The sequence below is a fragment of the Triticum aestivum genome, chromosome 2D, assembly GCF_018294505.1.
Source record: "Triticum aestivum cultivar Chinese Spring chromosome 2D, IWGSC CS RefSeq v2.1, whole genome shotgun sequence".
Classification (NCBI taxonomy): Eukaryota; Viridiplantae; Streptophyta; class Magnoliopsida; order Poales; family Poaceae; genus Triticum; species Triticum aestivum.
In genome coordinates, this window is record NC_057799.1 from 27,350,220 (window position 1) to 27,363,002 (window position 12,783).

A 12,783-nucleotide genomic window follows, 5' to 3' on the forward strand; every position below is an offset into this window, starting at 1 on the left:
TTACTATGCATTTGACTGTTGGGAAAGGGATCCAGAAGAACGCCTGTCATATAATGAAAGGTGAATAAAACAACAACTTAAAGAGAAAGGAAGTGTCCAAAGGGTGTTAGTATGACTTACACGCCTAGGAAGTCTGGGGCTAACGCCACTCTTAAGTTGGGTGCTTCTTTTGCGAGTAGGAGAAATACTAAAAGTTAAACTGTTAGAAGTATAAAGGCAGAAAGAAAGATGACTGGAATATCCAGCTCATGTATGAATGTCATACAAGTTTTTGATGTATAGTAGGCTGGTCAAAGATATAGTTCTTGGGAATTATGGTTAAACATGATCACTAATTCTTGGGTATTGTGAGTTAATCACAAAGATACCCGCTCGATTGCATTCAATTGCGAATCACTGTAAGAGCTACTATGGCCTAAAAAGACTAGCCAGAAATGAGGTTAAGGTATACACAGGGAACATAGTAAATGTTACTATACCTTCCATCGGTGTATTGCCGTCTGTATTTATTTTCATAATTCATTTAGAGTTTTACAAACTCTCGCCCATTGCATAAGGTATCTTGCAAGAAGGTTGTTCATAAGAGAACCTTTTATGTTCGATGTTATGAATAACACAAGGGCCATACTTTCATTATGAATGAGATGTATGTTATGAATATTGATAATAATACAATACCTCTGGGTTTACTTTCATAATTCATTTTAGAGTTTCATACACTCTAGCCCATTGCACAATGTTTGTTGCAAAAGAGTTGTTCATAAAAACAACAATTGTTGTTAAGTATTATGAATAACATGAAGGGCCATGCTTCCATCCAAGATGGGACGTATGTTATGAATATTGAGGGTAATATGATACATCCATAACACTGACGCTAAATGTCGCAAGACTAAAAGAATACCACACAAGTGTGGCACTACATTTGGTCACATTGGAGAAACCCGCATGGAAAATTCCATTATGATGGATTTTGAAGTCTTTTTGATTTTGAATCATCTGACACTTGCAACTTTCCTCCGAAAAGTGAAGTGACTAAAATACCGTTCACAGGCCATAAGGAACGAACAACAAACTTATTAGTGATCATACATTTGATGTGTGTAGTCCGATAAGTGTTGTTAGTGGTGGATTTATTTATCTTCAGAAATGACTCAAGTAGATATATGGATATTTACTTGATGAGACGTAAGTCTGGATCTTTTGAAATCATTCGAAAGGTTTTCAAAAATGAAGTAGAAGTTATTGTAACAAGAAAATTATCTTTCTGCAATTTGATTGCACAAAGGAATATTTGAGTTACATGTTTAGCGAATGTCTGATGAGTTGTGAAAGGGGTTTCATAACTTGCACCTCCCGGAACACCACTGCAAGTGAAAAGTCCGTGGAGATGTAATCTAACCATTTATGACATGGTAAGGTCAAAGATGACATAAATAAATTTGCCATTATCCTTTTTAAAGTGATGCTTTAGAGACTGCGGCTTTTACACTGAAAAGAGCTACATCGGGTCTGTTGAAATGAAGCCATGGTATGGTACGCCCAACCATGTTGTATCTTTTCTTAACATTTGGAATATGGGGCTTGTGTAAAAGGTTACAAACCTATTCCAAATCAGACAAGTGCTACTTTGTAGGTTATCCCAAGTCATTGGGTATTCCTCCCTCACTATACCGAGGCAAATAGGTTTGCCACAAAGAACGGTATGCTTTTAAAGAGAATGGTTCTTTCTAAAAGGTGAGTGGGAGAATAGTGCAACTCGACGAGATAAACAGTATCTTCATCAGATCAAAGGAAAGAGACCTTGGAAGTAATTCCAGAGTTTCCTACTGCGACTGATATGGAAGTCTCTACAATAAAATGTATGAACTTCGGTCGAACTTGCATCTGAACCACGTAGGCAAGGCTCGTGCAAACCTCTCAGGTGCGCAAACGAGATATTGTTGTTAGACAACATTATACCTACGATACACAAGGAAGCGTTGATGGGCCCTGACTCCAGAATTGGCTAAATGCCAATACAACCCGAGTTAGTTTCCATATAAGTGATTCAAGATTAAAACCTTGATACACCTTTCGGAAGACTTAGAGTCTAATGAATATTTATGGAACTTAAAACTGATACGGATAAAAATGTTTTATCCATAAAGCTCGACTTGTTGAAATAACAAGTTCAAGAGTTGACTACGATGAGGTTGTTTTCATCGTAGCGATGCTTAAAGTCGGTTCGGGTTGAACTAGCAATTAATACATATTTCAATCATGAGATATGAAACATGGATGATAAAAGGATTTCCATCTGATGGAAATGAAAGCTAGGACTTGTATATGATACAGTCCAAAGTAATTTGTCGATCCAGAGGATGCTAGTAGGTATGCAAACTTCAGAGTTCCAGCAATGGACAGAAGAGAGCAAAATGGAGTTGGAATCTTCGTGTTTTGATGAAATGGTCAAAGGGGTTTTGACTTCATCAATGGGTAACGAAGATGCTTGTAATTCAAGAAAGTAAGTGGGAGCGTAATAATATTTCTAAAAACCTTATGTGCTTGGCACATTGGTAATTGGAAATAAATTTCTTGACACAAATTAGGACTTCATTTGAAAATAGTTTTTCGATGAAGTGCTTAGGCTAAATAGCCTCAATATTAGGCATGATGATCTATGGAGATAGATTTACCTAATGGGGCTAAGCAATGAATACATATTGACAAGATGCTAAAACCTTTTAGCATTTAAAACGCCAAGGAGTGATTCTTGCCAAAGTCACATGGAAAGAGTTTTTGCAAGACTCGGTGTCCCAAAACACTGATGAGTAAAATACATGATGCAGATTCCACACACTTTTGTGTTTGGATTAATCATGTATTCCATGGTATGTAAAACAACCAGATATGTCCGATACTCCCAAGGTGTTGCGAGTATGGATACCAAAGTGATCAAATTACTGATCATGGGACAACAGTGAAAGATGTCACACAGTACTAGAGTAAGTACTGATGACATGGTTTTCTCGCAAGCAGAGATCATGAAGAGTTCGTTGTAAAATGTTACATCGATACAGTCTTCATCTTTTCTCCATGCGATTTTCGATTTAAATTAAGGGTTTTGTGTAACACACAATGTGGTGGCTCAGTTAGTTGGAATTTGTTCAAACTAGTTACTGTGGCGAATTCTATAACAAGGGCTAAGTATGTTGACGCTTTAGAAGCGACAAAGAAGATGTTGAATCATATAGTTCATTCATGAACTTAGTATAGTTCCAAGATGGCTTTTGACAATGGGACACTACTGCAGGTAGTTGCCCCATAACTCAGTCTGAGGAATCCAGGTTCGACCTGTGATTCACATACATACAAAGCCAAGTCCACACAAAATATGAATTTTGTGAAAACGCGAGGACATGCAAAGATACACACGAAACTGAAGTCGTCAGATCCATTGGACATCAGGCTATACCACAAGCGAAGCATATTTTTTTTACACCGGTGTGCCACAGGTGTGAAGTGCATTAGCATAAGCTAGATTATTGTCTCTAGTGCAAGTGGGAGTCTGTAGGAGATATGCCCTAGAGGCAATAATAAATGTTATTGATTATCTCCCTGTTCATAATTATGTTTATGTTCCATGCTATAACTGCTGTGGTTCCCGAGCCCGTATATCCATAAAGGCTCTGGGGAGAACCCATATGCACGTGTGGAATAATAAACGATAAAATGTATTCCTAGTCATGCCTCTAAGACTAGCTCAAGTGTTGCATGATGATTATGTTTTCCCAATCATGGGCATGTCTATGCCAAGCAACTTTGAGGGCACAATGTCAGGAAGGACATTTGTGTTGAATCGACCCGAATTGATGTTATGCTATGAGATACATTCGTCACAAGTTTATTGGTACATAACACAGAGATGGTTAACGTTTGCATGATTCCTTAGACCATGAGAGTATCGAGTTTCTTCATGCTTGCTTCATGAACTTTGGGGTTTGTTAAACGTCATCCGTAAATGGGTGGCTATTACGGCGGCTTACGGGTTCATGGAAAAGTGTGTCAAGTAACTTGATAGCTCAAGATTGGGATTTGCTCCTCCAACGATGGAGAGATATCTCTGGGCCCTCTCGGTGTTACGGTATCCATCATCGTCTGGCCAGACACTTTGTGATTTGATCACGGGGATGCCGGAACACGATAACGAGAAAAGAGAACAATACCGGTAACGAGGTAACTAGCATAGTGGACAAGTTGTTGATCCACGGGAATGCCAACATGTCTCACCTCGGGTATTTGTAACATATCGCGAAGCAACAGGAATAGCACACGGCAACTGGAGGTTCACTCGAATATTTATTCGTGTGGGTATAGGGGTCAATATGGGTGTCCACGGCTCCGATGTTGATCATTGATCGGAAGGGGTTCCGGGTCATGTCTATACTTCACCGAACCTATAGGGTCACACGCTTAAGGGTCATCTATCTGCTGAATACTAGACAGGGAGTCTGAGAGAAAATCACCGAAAAAGTTTCGGACACCGAAAAGTTTCGGACAGCGGAATCGTACCGCAGAGAGAGGTCATCGGATAAGTTTCGATGATACCGAAAAGTTGTTTCGGGATACACCATTAAGTCAAATTGGTTTCGGCACATGCCTGATAATTCTTGGAGGATGCCAGAATCATTCTGGAAGCTTTTTGGAATTTTCTGAGATAAAAACCGGAAATGTTCCGGAGCTGCCGGAGCCACTTCAGATGCGTTTCGCAGATGAAAATCACTAAAACCGGAATTGTTTCGGAACGCGTTGAAAATCATTTTAGTGGGTACTGGAAATGTTCTTAGCCCACATAAATATTTTCAGTTCGATCAGACGCTGAAAAATGTCGTCGTGAATAGTGAAAATCAGCTTTATGGTTACTTTATGGAAAGCCACCTTTTGGGGCTTTGCTCCAAAAGATCTTGGGGATGACATGGATGGATAGGAGCCATTTTTTGGGCCCCTCATGGGGGTGTGGCCGGCCACATGGGGTATCCCCCCTTGGGGACCCTCTTGTTCCTTGGTTTCACTCCTAGGTCCTTGTGGAAGGACTTCATTCATGTGCATTTTGGGTTTTTTGTGAAACTACCCTACCCCCTTGGGATTTCCTATAAATAGAGGTGGAGGGGCAGCCCTCCACACTCATCCCTTGCTCTCATACACATGCCATGCATTATCTGGCTTCTTCTCTCCCTCCCACGAAAAGAGTTTCGTAGAGCCGTAAGGCTGTCTGGGTTCCGGCAGGAACTAGTTCTGGACGGCGAAGCCCTGCCGGATAGATGACACCGTATGTGTGCAACTCTGTAGAGAGATCGTAGTTTCGGTCTTAGTTCGTGAGTGCCTCCCGAAGGGCTGTCCGTGTGACCGTCCGAGTTTCGAAGGTCCTCCCGAAGGGCTGTCCGAGTGACCGTTCGAGTTTCGAAGGTCCTCCCGAAGGGCTGTCCGCGACACCGTCCGGGGGACTGTTCGACCGCCTCCCGGAGGGCTGTCTGAGGAGCAGATGAGGATATACATCCTCGCGGTTGGGAGGTTGTAAATCCTAGCTGCGGGGATCTGCACCGCCGATCATCATCGACTCTACTTCCCGCTGCGCTACGAGTCGGTAACGAAAAAGATCAAACCATGTATGCAGTCTCCATAGTGGTCCTGGGCTGGTGCGTAGGTCGGAAAATTTTTGTTTTCTGCTGCGTTCCCCTACACGATTGTTTTGGTATCCGCCCCCGTCGGCCCTCGTCCTGTCTATGATTCGGATGTGATATATATTATCTTTTTATAACTATTTGGTTCATTTATTGTTTATGACAATTATGCCGACCAACGTGACATAGATTTTATTTATCTAGGAGGTGGTTGAACCGGAAATTCCAACCGACCCTATTGTCAAGAGGTTAAATTTAGTTGAAGAAGAAAACAATTACTTGAAGGAAAAATAAAAAAAATGAGGAGGAGAAGATGATATTGGAGTTGCATGTTGCGGATGTCGTCGATGATCACAAGATCAAGATGGATGCAATGCGGTTGAAGATTAGAAAGATTAGAAAATATGCCATTCATACCGAGGCTTGGTATCATTATGCCGTTGGATCAATTGTTACCTTGGTTGCGATTATGATCACATTTGTTGTGGCATTGAAATGTTTTACATAATTTCAATGTATGGTTTATTAGATGCTCTGGAGAGCTGTATGTTGTTCAATGAGAACTATGTATGTACTTTGGTTTTAATGTGATGATGAACTTCTATTAATTTGGTCACTTATTTATTCATGAGAGCTATATGTTGCCTTCAATTTCAGGGTCTTATAGCTCAAAATAATCAGTAAATGCATGAAAAATAACAAATGAAGTCAGAAAGGGTTGAAAATTGATGATGTGGCTTTGAATGGTGCATTTTGAACACAGAAAAAGTCTGGAGTTCAAATAAATTAAAAAAGTGAAATCCCTTTATAACAGACGAGTTTCCGTATGAAACCCTGATACTTCGAAAGAGATTGTCTGTTATGTACACGAAGTGCATCCAGTTTTTGCCGTAACCCTCTCTACTTTCTTGCACATGCTATGTGGATGAAATGATGATACCATGCCAACTTTCAACCTTTTCAGAGTTCATTTGAAATGCTTTTCAATTTCAGGGTCATTTAGCTCACAAAAATCAGTAAATGCATGAAAAATGACAAATGAAGTCAGAAAGGGTTGAAAATTGATGATGTGGCTTTGAATGGTGCATTTTGAACACAGAAAAAGTCTGGAGTTCAAATAAGTTAAAAAAATGAAATCGCTTTGTAACAGACGAGTTTCCGTATGAAACCCTGATACTTCGAAAGAGATTGTCCGTTTTGTACACGAAGTGCATCCAGTTTTTGCCGTAACCCTCTCTACTTTCTTGCATATGCTATGTGGATGAAATGATGATACCATGCCAACTTTCAACCTTTTCAGAGTTCATTTGAAATGCTTTTCAATTTCAGGGTTATTTAGCTCACAAAAATCAGTAAATGCATGAAAAATAACAAATGAAGTCAGAAAGGGTTGAAAATTGATGATGTGGCTTTGAATGGTGCATTTTGAACACAGAAAAAGTCTGGAGTTCAAATAAGTAAAAAAAAGAAATCGCTTTGTAACAGACGAGTTTCCGTATGAAACCCTGAAAATTCGAAAGAGATTGTCCGTTTTGTACACGAAGTGCATCCAGTTTTGCCGTAACCCTCTCTACTTTCTTGCACATGCTATGTGGATGAAATGATGATACCATGCCAACTTTCAACCTTTTCAGAGTTCATTTGAAATGCTTTTCAATTTCAGGGTTTTATAGCTCAAAATAATCAACAAAAGGAATGAACTAAAAAGCTTTTATAAACCTCTAGTATTTTTTAAACTAAAATTATATAAAATTCATGCCACTGAAATTATCTAAGTATTTTCTAATCAAAACATGAAAAGCAGAAAGAAACAAAATAAACTTTAATAAATAAGTAGAAACAAAATAAAATAAATTAAAATTTAATAAAATAAATAAGTAGAAAAAAATAAAATAAAATAAACTTTAATAAAATAAATAGGTAGAAACAAAATAAAATAAATTAAAATTTAATACAATAAACAAAATAAAATAAAATAAACTTTAATAAAATAAAGAAGTAGAAACAAAATAAACTTTATAAAAGTAAAATAAATAAACTTTAATAAAATAAATAAAAATAGGAACAATAATTTTTTTGTTGTAAGTAGAAACAAAATAAAATAAATAAAGCAACAAAAAAATGAAAAAAGTGCCACCTACTGGGCCACCACGGCCTGAATACGACTAGAAACCCAACCATGGGCCAGGATTCAGTCCCGCAGGAGGCCCAGTAGGCCCACAAGCACTTCGTGACAATTTAGGCCCGAAAGCCTGCAGTTGAGAGGAGCTCGAGAGGGTTGGCGCAGCAGCGCTTATAAACCACTCTCGAGCTCTCTCAACTAGCGAGGTGGGACTAAAGTTTTGGCCGCGACGCGGGCAGCACATGGCCTCTGGTCCCGGTTGGTGCCACCACCCGTGACTAAAGGGGTGCATTGGTACCGGTTCGTGGCACCAACTGGGACCAATGCCCCCCCTTTAGTCCCGGTTGGTGCCACCAACCGGGACCACAGGCCGCCGCTTCCCGCCCTTTGGGCTGCTGAAAACTGACCTTTGGTCACGGTTGGTGGCACCAACTGGGACTAAAGGGTGCATTGAACCCGGTTGGTGCTATGAACCAGAACCAATGCTCTGGGTATATAAGCAGGACTTGTGAAAATTTTCACTTCTCATCTAGCAGTTGCTGCCCCGACGACGCCGACGACATCGACGCCGCCAGGCTGCCGCCCTCGTCCGCCGTCTCCATCGCCCCTGCCCCGGCCTCGCCGCACCCTGCCCCAACCTCGACGCGCCCTTCCCCGACCTCGCCGTCGCCGAGCCTTGCCCCGTCCTCACCGCGCGCTGCCCCGACCTCGCCGTCGCGCACGCCGAGCGCCCTGCCCTGACCTCACCGCCGCTCGTCTGCACTATGAGCCTCACCGCGCCGTTCCCCCTCCTCTCCCCTTCCCCCCGCGCCCCAACGCCGCCGCGCGCCCGCCCCAACGCCACCGCCCGCCCCGACGCCGACGACGAAGCAGGCCCCCTGTTCACATATATATTTATTTATTTGTTCATATTGTAGTAGTACGTAGTAGATGATGATGATGATGATGTATGTATGTTCATATGCATAAGTTAGGATTTTTTCCTGTTCATAGATTTTTTTGGTGATATTATTGTAGAATTGCAAATGTTTGTATGTTCATATGCAAAGAATATGTCATTTTTTATAGAATTTTTATGATTTTTTTCTGTTGTAATTTTGTTCATAGAATTTTTATTGTTTTTTTCTGTTGTAATTTTGTTCATAAAGTTTAAGGATGAAAAAAAAGAAGAAGAAGAAATAAAAAGGGAGGAGGAGAAGTTTCGTTTAGTTTTAGGCTTATTTTAGTTTATGTTTAGTTTAGGAAGAAGAAAAAGAAAAAGGAGAAGAAGAGGAGAAATAAATAAGAAGTGGAAAAAAGGGAAAAAAAAAGAGGAGAAGAAGAAAGGAATAGAGGAGAAGAAGAAAAAAATAGAAAATAGAAAGGAATAGAGGAGAAGAAGAAAAAATAAAAATAGAAAATATTCTATTTTTTCTTCTTCTCCTCTTTTTTTCTTCTTTTTTTTTCTTCTTCTTCCTTTTCTTATTTTTATCGGGTATGTCGTTATCGATATACCCCCTCCTCGATAACTTCGACATGGGGGGGGGGAGGGGTCGCCGAGGGTTCGAGGGGCGAGGGTCGGGAACTAGCTAGGGTAGAGGGTCGAGGGTCACCGAAGGCGAGGGTGTTGGAAATATGCCCTAGAGGCAATAATAAATGGTTATTATTATATTTCTTTGTTCATGGTAATTGTCTATTGTTCATGCTATAATTGTGTTATCCGGAAATCGTAATACATGTGTGAATACATAGATCACAACGTGTCCCTAGTAAGCCTCTAGTTGACTAGCTCGTTGATCAATAGATAGTCATGGTTTCCTGACTATGGACATTGGATGTCGTTGATAACGGGATCACATCATTAGGTGAATGATGTGATGGACAAGACCCAATCCTAAGCATAGCATAAAGATCGTGTAGTTTCGTTTGCTAGAGCTTTTCCAATGTCAAGTATTTTTTTCCTTAGACCATGAGATCGTGCAACTCCCGGATACCGTAGGAGTGCTTTGGGTGTGCCAAACGTCACAACGTAACTGGGTGACTATAAAGGTGCACTACGGGTATCTCCGAAAGTGTCTGTTGGGTTGGCACGGATCGAGACTGGGATTTGTCACTCCGTGTGATGGAGAGGTATCTCTGGGCCCACTCGGTAATGCATCATCATAATGAGCTCAATGTGACTAAGGCGTTAGTCATGGGATCATGCATTGCAGTACGAGTAAAGAGACTTGCCGGTAACGAGATTGAACAAGGTATTGGGATACCGACGATCGAATCTCGGGCAAGTAACTTACCGATTGACAAAGGGAATTGCATACGGGATTGATTGAATCCTCGACATCGTGGTTCATCCGATGAGATCATCGTGGAACATGTGGGAGCCAACATGGGTATCCAGATCCCACTGTTGGTTATTGACCGGAGAGGCGTCTCGGTCATGTCTGCATGTCTCCCGAACCCGTAGGGTCTACACACTTAAGGTTCGGTGACGCTAGGTTTGTAGAGATATGTGTATGCGGAAACCCGAAAGTCGTTCGGAGTCCCGGATGAGATCCCGGACGTCACGAGGAGTTCCGGAATGGTCCGGAGGTGGAGAATTATATATAGGAAGTCAAGTTTCGGCCACCGGGAAAGTTTCGGGGGTTACCGGTATTGTACCGGGACCACCGGAGGGGTCCCGGGGGTCCATCGGGTGGGGCCACCTATCCCGGAGGGCCCCGTGGGCTGAAGTGGGAAGGGAACCAGCCCCTAGTGGGCTGGGCGCACCCCCATGGGCCTCCCCCCATGCGCCTAGGGTTGGGAACCCTAGGGTGGGGGGGGGGGCTTCCCACTTGCCTTGGGGGGCAAGGCACCCCCTGGCCGCCGCCCCCCACCCTAGATGGGTTTGGCCGGCGCCCCCCTCCCAAGGGGGCCTATATAAAGGGGGGAGGGAGGGAAGCAAGAACACAGCCTTGGGCGCCTCCCTCCTCCCCTGCAACACCTCTCTCTCTCGTATAAGCTCGGCGAAGCCTTGCCGGCATCCCGCTACATCCACCACCACGCCGTCGTGCTGCTGGATCTCCATCAACCTCTCCTTCCCTTTGCTGGATCAAGAAGGAGGAGACGTCGCTGCACCGTACGTGTGTTGAACGCGGAGGTGCCGTCCGTTCGGCACTCGGTCATCGGTGATTTGAATCACGACGAGTACGACTCCGTCATCCACGTTCATTGGAACGCTTCCGCTCGCGATCTACAAGGGTATGTAGATGCACTCCTTTCCCCTAGTTGCAAGTATACTCCATAGATGCATCTTGGTGAGCGTAGGAAAATTTTAAAATTATGCTATGATTCCCAACAGTGGCATCATGAGCCAGGCCTATGCGTAGTTACTATGCACGAGTAGAACACAAAGTAGTTGTGGGCGTTGATGTTGCCAATTCTTCTTGCCTCTACTAGTCCTATCTTGTTTCGGCGGTATTGTAGGATGAAGCGGCCCGGACCGACCTTACACGTACGCTTACGTGAGACTGGTTCCACCGACTGACATGCACTAGTTGCATAAGGTGGCTAGCGGGTGTCTGTCTCTCCTACTTTAGTCGGAACGGATTCGATGAAAAGGGTCCTTATGAAGGGTAAATAGAAATTGGCAAATCACGTTGTGGTCATACGTAGGTAAGAAACGTTCTTGCTAGAAACCTACAAACCACGTAAAAACTTGCAACAACAATTAGAGGACGTCTAACTTGTTTTTGCAGCATGTGTTATGTGATGTGATATGGCCAGAAGATGTGATGAATGATATATGTGATGTATGAGATTGATCATATTCTTGTAATAGGAATCACGACTTGCATGTCGATGAGTATGACAACCGGCAGGAGCCATAGGAGTTGTCTTTATTATTTTGTATGACCTGTGTGTCATTGAATAACGCCATGTAAATTACTTTACTTTGTTGCTAAACGCGTTAGCCATAGAAGTAGAAGTAATCGTTGGCGTGACGACTTCATGAAGACACAATGATGGAGATCATGATGATGGAGATCATGGTGTCATGCCGGTGACGAAGATGATCATGGTGCCCCGAAGATGGAGATCAAAGGAGCAAAATGATATTGGCCATATCATGTCACTATTTGATTGCATGTGATGTTTATCATGTTTTTGCATCTTATTTGCTTAGAACGACGGTAGTAAGTAAGATGATCCCTTATAATAATTTCAAGAAAGTGTTCACCCTAACTGTGCACCGTTGCGAAGGTTCGTTGTTTCGAAGCACCACGTGATGATCGGGTGTGATAGATTCTAACGTTCGCATACAACGGGTGTTGACGAGCCTAGCATGTACAAACATGGCCTCAGAACACACGCAATACACTTAGGTTGACTTGACGAGCCTAGCATGTACAGACATGGCCTCGGAACACGGAGGACCGAAAGGTCGAGCATGAGTCGTATAGAAGATACGATCAACATGGAGATGTTCACCGATCTTGACTAGTCCGTCTCACGTGATGATCGGACATGGCCTAGTTAACTCGGATCATGTTTCACTTAGACGACTGGAGGGATATCTATCTGAGTGGGAGTTCATTGAGTAATTTGATTAAATGAACTTAATTATCATGAACTTAGTCTAAAATCTTTACACTATGTCTTGTAGATCAAATGGCCAACGTTGTCCTCAATTTCAACGCGTTCCTAGAGAAAACCAAGCTGAAAGATGATGGCAGCAACTATACGGACTGGGTCCGGAACCTGAGGCTCATCCTCATAGTAGCCAAGAAAGATTATGTCTTAGAAGCACCGCTAGGTGAAGCACCAATCCCGGAGAACCAAGACGTTATGAACGCTTGGCAAACACGTGCTGATGATTACTCCCTCGTTCAGTGCGGCATGCTTTACAACTTAGAACCGGGTCTCCAAAAGCGTTTTGAGAAACATGGAGCATATGAGATGTTCGAGGAGCTGAAAATGGTTTTCCAAGCTCATGCCCGGGTCGAGAGATATGATGTCTCCGACAAGTTCTTCAGCTGTAAA